The sequence below is a fragment of the Siphateles boraxobius genome, unplaced genomic scaffold (assembly GCF_051911475.1).
Source record: "Siphateles boraxobius isolate OS27281-9 unplaced genomic scaffold, OSU_SipBor_1 20, whole genome shotgun sequence".
NCBI classification, from domain to species: Eukaryota; Metazoa; Chordata; class Actinopteri; order Cypriniformes; family Leuciscidae; genus Siphateles; species Siphateles boraxobius.
In genome coordinates this window covers 9,277,795-9,285,056 of record NW_027508811.1, presented here as the reverse complement: position 1 = coordinate 9,285,056, position 7,262 = coordinate 9,277,795, and the positions used below count along the sequence as shown (strand labels likewise).

At 45.3% G+C, this 7,262-nt stretch overlaps 1 long non-coding RNA gene across 1 annotated transcript; it reads right to left on the bottom strand.

Annotated features, from left to right (window-relative positions):
* Nucleotides 1-6,069: 6,069 nt before the first annotated feature.
* LOC143744678 (uncharacterized) lies at nucleotides 6,070-7,046 on the bottom strand. Its single transcript, XR_013205884.1, has 3 exons — nucleotides 6,774-7,046; nucleotides 6,483-6,575; nucleotides 6,070-6,188 (listed from the first exon to the last, which is right to left on the bottom strand). It is a non-coding gene; the product is annotated as an uncharacterized LOC143744678 (long non-coding RNA).
* Nucleotides 7,047-7,262: the final 216 nt, after the last annotated feature.

Below are 7,262 nucleotides of genomic sequence, written 5' to 3'. Positions count from 1 at the left end.
GTCAACACGCCGGTATGGAGACGAGTTTGTTGAGGATCATTACCGATGGCTATCGTGTCTATGACAGGGCTGATGAGGCTGGCACTTCAGGGATGCGTTGTGGATGGGTCCAGGCGCAGGTCCACCATCTGATCTGGATACGGCCCAGATCCGTCTGACTTCAGTAAACCTCGCAATAAACAGAAATACTAACATTAACCTAGATTCCATTCTTCTTATGATGTAACGAGTACATCCGGTATTATAAGAAGTGTCCCTGGTTCCAGCTGACCTAATCTATGCAGCCTAATCAGATTTAACATATTTAACAATAAGATTAACTACTTAGTGAAGTGTCTTCAAACCCTGATCCTGGAGACAGAGTCACAGAGACACATTTGTTAATTTACATAATGATTTCCACGTGTAGATTGCAAACTATACAGAACATTATGAAGATTTTACTTAACTCGAACAATGAGTGACCCCAATTTTAATTTTGAATAAATAAATATGCCTAAAAGCTTTTAGGTTCACAGAGGTGAAGTGGGACTAGGTCAATTGCCACAATCCATCGCGTCTAGAGAGGGTCAGCTGGAAGTCGGAACTGTGGAACACGGAATGTTTAGAGTTTAGAAATGCGGATGCAGTCTCATGTTTTAGGTGAGGTTAAACCATTTCTATCCATGTGTAACTTGCCTAGTCATTTTGAGGTCATTTCATTCACTTCACCAGATTCCTGCAATCCACCACATACTTCTGTGTATTCATTCTGCTGAGTTTTCATTAAAAACAAAATGTTTGCAAGGTTATTTTGAGTTGCATTCCTTCACGTAATTGTTTTAAGTAATAAGTAAATTTAAGTAAATTTCCATGACTTATTGTTGTGTTAACTCAATGCAAATTAATTTCTTTATTTGCATATCATTCAATATGCCTTTTGTCATGAAGAGCAGAGTACTTCTCAAGCCTAAAAACACTTATGACATGCCTTAAAATGCCATTTTAATAGAGGAACAAACGTCTCAGGTTATGACTGTAACCCTAGTTCCCTAAGGGACCCGGCCTGTATTGGACCCGGCCTGTAAGGGAACGAGATGCTGCGTCAATGACGCTTTGGGAACGCCCCTGCCTGATTGCGTCTGAAGCCCTTGTGTCAACAAGTCCAACGGCGAGAGTGAGCGTCACGGGCAGGTGACGTCACGCCCAGGAAAGGATAAAAGCACATCCGGTCTGACCGGTGTTAGCTTCGATTTAGCCGAAGCAAGTCGATCACAGCAATGCAGGGAGTATGGCAAAGTGATGCAGCGTCTCATTCCCTTCTCAGGGAACTAGGGTTACAGTCATAACTTGAGACGTTCCCTTTTGAGAGAACTCACACTGCATCGATGGCGCTTTGGGAACGAGAATGCCCGGACGCTATACGAACCAGAGCCTGTCTGTGTGAATACTGAGAGCATAACTTAGAGTTGTACAACTTTACAAATGTGAGCGGAGAGGACCAGCCTGCTGCATACCACATCCTGCGGGGATAACTCCATATATAATAAGGCTTTCTAAGCCGCCATACTCCTGTCCTGGCCTACAAGCACCACGGTGGAAACATGCACCAATGGGTTTGCCCCCAGGGATACACCACCGAAAGGGACATGGTATGCAGCTAAGGTCGCCACATACACCTTCAGTGTGGAAGGGGATAATCCTTCAGAAAACAAACCCGCAGTAACTCCAGCATTGTACCAATCGGGCAGTTAACTGGGGCCAGGGGTGCCGCTAAGGGGGGGAAAGTTAGGACGATTCTAAGGGCCCACACACTTTTGGGGCCCCCAGAGATCAATTTTATTAATGGAATGGGTGGGGTAGGGGGCCCAACCTCATATTATTTCATAGGACCCAACATTTCTAGCCGTGCCCCTGACTGGGGCCCACTGTCCGAGATCCGCACTATGAAGTGAAAACCCATCACTTCAAAACATACAGTTTCCTCATAGAGGGAGATCTGGAGTGAAGTATGGTCTCCACAACCTCAGTTGAGAGACCAAAGTCTATGAGTTGGGCCCACTCAGAGGCCAAACCTACAGGTTCCATATCTCTGGGCTGGGGTGAAGGATCACCCCTCCAACTTGAGACCGAAGGTCCCTCCTGACCGGAATCTCTGAGGGAGAGCCGTCGAGGAGGGACACCAGGTTAGAGAATCAGTCAGCTCGTCAGCTCGGCCAGTACGGTGCTACTAGTAGTTGGCTTATTCCGTCTCGGCGGACCTCCTCCAGTACTCCTGGGAGCAGAGTAATCGGGGAAAACCATACAGACGTAGCCTCGGCCATGTCTGTACAACAACGTCCATCCCCAAGGGAACTGGGTGTGTGAGGGAGAACCAAAGTGGACAGTGCGTCGTATCCTGAGACGCGAACAGATCCACCTTTGCCTGGCCAAAAACTCCCCAAATGTGGAGCACGCGATGGACCCTCCGGTCTGGAAGGAAGTGTCTCAACACATTGAAGGCCGCCATCATCTCCAGGCAGTTTATGTGCCACGAAAGATGATGACTCCTCCCCAGACCTTGGGCTGAGCGCTATTACCGCTCCCCAGCCAGTGAGGGAAACATCTGTTAAGAGCGAAACTCAATGACAAAAAAAGGATAAAAAGCACATCCGGTCTGACCGGTGTTAGCTTCGATTTAGCCGAAGCAAGTCGATCACAGCAATGCAGGGAGTATGGCAAAGTGATGCAGCGTCTCGTTCCCTTCTCAAAGATGATGACTCCTCCCCAGACCTTGAGCTGAGGGCTATTACCGCTCCCCAGCCAGTGATGGAAACATCTGTTGAGAGCGAAACTCAATGAAAAAGAGCTCCTATCACCGGACCCTGGGATAGGCACCAAGGTTTCCTCCATATAACCAAGGTGCGGAAACACCGACGCGTGATCTTGATCATAAGAAGTTGGTTTCCCCCTCGGGGAAAACCCTTTGGTCCTGAGCCACCACTGCAAGGGTCTCATTTACAGGAGACCAAAGGGTATCATATTGGACGCTGCTGCCTTGAAGCCCAACAGTCTCACAGTGAGTGACTGGCCTAGCTTTAACACTTTCGTGGCTGTGAGGATAGCAGCTACACGAGCGGGCGATAGAACGGCTTGCTTCGTGACTGAATCCCAAACCACACCAAGGAAAGTGGTTCTCTGTAGTGGAGAACATATTCTTCTTGGCATTGAGTCCAAACCCCGATTTCTGCATGTGTGCGAGGACGACATCTCGATGCTGAACCGTCAACTGCTCTGCCTCGAAAAGAATTAGCATAGTCATAGTCGTCTATGTAGTTAAAAATGCGTATGCCCTGCAGCCTGAGCGGGGGCCAGAGCTCTATCTACGCATTTGGTGAACGTGTGAGGTGATAGAGCTAGACCGAATGGAAGCATCCGATATTGGTATTCTTTGCCCCGGAAAGAAAACCCCAGGAACTTCCTGTGCTGAGGGAGGATGGAGAAATTGAAGTATGCGTCTTTTAGATCTATCGTGACAAACCAGTCCTCGGATCTGATTTGTGTCACGATCTGTTTGAGTGTCAGCATTTTGAACTTGAGTTTCTTGACTGCAGGATTCAACTGACGAAGATCTAGTATAGGACGCAACCCCCCATCCTTTTTCGCAACATGAATGAAGTAGCGGCTGTAAAAACCCAGATTCTCTGTTTGGTAAATACACCTGCTCTATAGCTTCCTTCGCTAATAGAGTTTTCACTTCTTGCTCCATTACCAGAACCTGCTCAAGATTCACTAACATGAGCAACACCTCGTTGTAACATGGCGGACGAGAAACAAACAGGATTCTGTAGCCTTTCTCTATGATCTGCAGGACCCAATGAAATATATTTGGCAGATTCTGCCATTCTGCCAAATAGTCTACTAAGGCTGGTACCCGCCTCTCGAGACTGGCCTCTGGTGTAATTGGAACATCCACTTCGGTAACCTGAAGCATACTGGCAGGAAACAACTGAACTGACCTTTTGTGAACCCCTCTCTGGGTGACTAAATAATGTCAATCATTAGCCATTGGCTAATACATTCTTAGATTTTACTCACCAGTGTGTGTTAGATGCCAAGTATAAGTTTAGCATAGATATATTTTCACTTGCTGAACACTGACTGAGGACTTGAGAGTTTCACTCTCCGTCAAGTGATCTGTTTTATTTTTTGTTATATGCCGGTAAGATATGCCGGTTTCTCCGGTAGTGGGCAGAACTAATGCGCAAACAGCAATCTTATTTGATGGCAATCATCCCTGTTTTAATTTCAGCAAATCACAAGATGGCGCCGGTGTGGTTGGCCTGCCATCTGTCGCCTTTCCTACTGTTTTTTTTATTCCTGAATTGTTGTGCATTTTTGACATATGATTGTCAAACTTTCCTGGATATTCGAACAGATCGTTTTATTTACGAACCTTACGGGTTTGTGCCATCGGATTTACCGGACTGTATATGTCTGTATATGTCGTTGGCCTTTCGATCTTGCTCAGAGAAAGCGCAGGTGGAAACTTGGGAAAAGGGTTGGGATCTCCATTAGATGAAAAGTACACCTGCGGGCTAGTTTTGAATCTAGCTGGATCTCTCCTCGTGCTGGCTTCGCCCCCTTCTCCCCGCCTGCTCGTCTTTTGGCCCAAGGTTCGATTTTGCCCACATCGGCGTTCGTATGCGTCAAGAAGGGGTGAATCATTGGAACCTTCGTTCGCTGAGCAGGTGACTCTCAACGTCATCACTACACCAAAAATGGCTTTGATAAACGCTTGTTCCCTGGTGAATAAGACATTCCTGCTGAATGATTGTTTCTCCTCGCACAAGCTGGACTTTGTTTATCACGGAATCTTGGACACAGGTGGGAGATTTAAGACCCTTTTCTGAACTGGTTCCAAATGACTGCTCGTTTTTTGAATTCTCCCGGTCAAATTGGGGACCCCTGGCAGAAACCACGTCTATCGGGAGGCCATGTAAGTGAAAAAGTGGTCAAGCACAGTCTCCGCTATCTCCTTGGCAGAAGGTAATTTGTGCAGGGGAATGAAATGAGCCGCTTTCGAGAACCGGTCCACTAAGGTTCAAAAACGCCCGTCTTGCCAAGGGAGGGTGGAAGGGCGGTGATAAAATCTAGCGCAATGTGGGACCAGGGTCTCGAAGGGACAGACAGCAAGGCAGTCAGAGGAGCGGCTAGTTGGCTGAAATTGTTAATGAAACGCCTGTAGAAACACAGAAACCTCTGTAGGGCCTTACGGGAATCTGGACTTGGCCACTCTACCACAGCCTTAACCTTATCAGGATCCATACGCACTCCCGCTAGAGTGCGGAACTCGATAGAGTATTCCGACACCGATCGATCCCCCTGGTGTAAATCGGTGGGGACTCTGGCCGCAGCACTTGTAACTAGCAAGGGAACTGGAAGCTGGAGAGTAGAAATGGCAGAGCAGAATGAGACCTCAGAATACTAGCAGTAGCCAGACAGGAACTTGTAAGTACTCCAGCAAGGCACTCAGGGATCTCAGGCTCAGCAACAGGCTACCTCCAAAGCCAAGAGTGTAAACAGTCAGGGACACTCTGCTAGCAGGACTGGAACTAGAGACACAGAAGACAAGACAGACAGGACCGATGGCAGAACTAAAGAACAAAATAATTCTACAAATAAAACACTGTAGACTTTAGTCACAAGAAACAAACTATGTAGCATAGAAGTACACAGTAGTACAACATCTAACGAACTGGCAACACATGAGGGAAAGAGCACACACATAAAGGGAGTTAACAAGAGTAACAGGTGAGAACACTTAGACAAGGAACAGGTGAACACACTCACGTAAACGAGGACTGAAAACAAGGGAGCAGAGAATATGAGGAACAGGTGACAACACTCAGACAAACGAGGACTCAACTAGACAAGAGGGCATGGTACAGGGAAACAAGGAGGCAGGAACAGAGGAGCACATGGCCAACACAAACACAACCATATGTTCAAGCACAACACAAACATAGAGACATGAAACAAAGACAACACAGACAAAGCTGCCAGAGCAAGACCCTGACATATGATTAAATAAATGGTGGAAATTGGAAAATGTAGTGTAATGATACTACTGTAACACTCAGTATTCTCACCAAGACTTGCCAACTCTTGATCTTCTATCTGAAGGCCTTCCTCATGCACAGGATCCCTTCTTCTGGATTGAGAAGCAGCTGCAGAGACAGTCATTTTGCTTAACCCTTTGATCAATATAACATGAAACCAATTAATTTCAAAATGAAAATATTCCATAAGGAATGGAGGCAAGGAAACTAAGCAAAAACTCTTAAAACACAAGTAAGGATTATCAGTCGCATGCTCTTAAAAAATTTTCACAAACATTGCAACACCATTTTGTCAAAGTGGTATCTAACTCTCACTTTAGAATATGTGTAACCACCAAAACACTATTTAATGAATTATCTTTATTCTTAGAGACAGTAATCATGTTTTAGTAAAGAACAAACCTGATCCAGGGCAGTGTGTTTCCCCGACGTTTCTCACGCCTGCCTGTGACCAGTGGATTAGTGAGGGATCTCTTTCTGCTTTTCCTCGTTTTTCTTTGAGGAAAGGCAGGGTTTTCCACAGCCATGGTAGCCTATATATTTGCAGAGCACTTACATCAGCACCACTTATAATTGAGCATTATTCAGTAGTTGCATAAAAGGGTCTTACTAACCCTTTACATCACATCTATTAACAGCATTAGCCATTAGTATTTTCAGACTTAGGTATTTGCTTATCTTAGCAAGCCTTACCCTGGCATCATGGAGATGAGCATAACTAATTAATGCTGCCATGTGCATCCTGGCATCATTGGGATCATCAAAGACCCTCACGTCAGAATTGAGGGACATCACATACAAACAATACAGACACAATATAAAAACAATACACGAAATGAAGAAAGAGAGAAAGAGAGTGATCGAAAGAGACAAGTGAGAAAGAGAGATAGAGAGTGGCTCTTAAAAGTGCCGTTGTTTTGATTTGTGTGTGTATATGTGTGTGTTGGTGGAGTCAAAAGTGTTGCAATAAAGCTGTAAAACAGAAAAAAGCAAAAGATTATTAGAATAGAAGTATTCTAGTAAATGAGCATTTCTTAATTGTTAGGACAGAGTAATTGTAGTACAATACAAATCAATCCTTACTGTACAAATATCAGATTTGTACCACATTCAGTTGACACAAGCAAGTACCTACACAAATCTATTTTTATTTTAGGCCTACAAATAATGGAAACAGTGATC